The sequence below is a fragment of the Theobroma umbraticum genome, unplaced genomic scaffold, assembly GCF_002168275.2.
Source record: "Theobroma umbraticum cultivar Fairchild unplaced genomic scaffold, ASM216827v3 scaffold_51.0, whole genome shotgun sequence".
Taxonomy (NCBI): domain Eukaryota; kingdom Viridiplantae; phylum Streptophyta; class Magnoliopsida; order Malvales; family Malvaceae; genus Theobroma; species Theobroma umbraticum.
In genome coordinates, this window is record NW_018397260.1 from 9495141 (window position 1) to 9495370 (window position 230).

The following is a 230-nucleotide window of genomic DNA, read 5'->3' on the forward strand; positions in this document are numbered from 1 at the left end:
TTTTATTTTTAATAATTTTAATTTTTAAAAATTAAAAAATTATTATATATGTAAATCTCAAATAGAAATTATAGTATTACATTATTGGTTATTGTTTAAAATTTTATTAATATATTATATTTATTAATTTTAATTATATAAAAAAATTATTTTAAATATAAAAAATTATTAATTTATATATCGTATTTAATTATTTATATTTTATATATTATGATTTAATATTTGATATT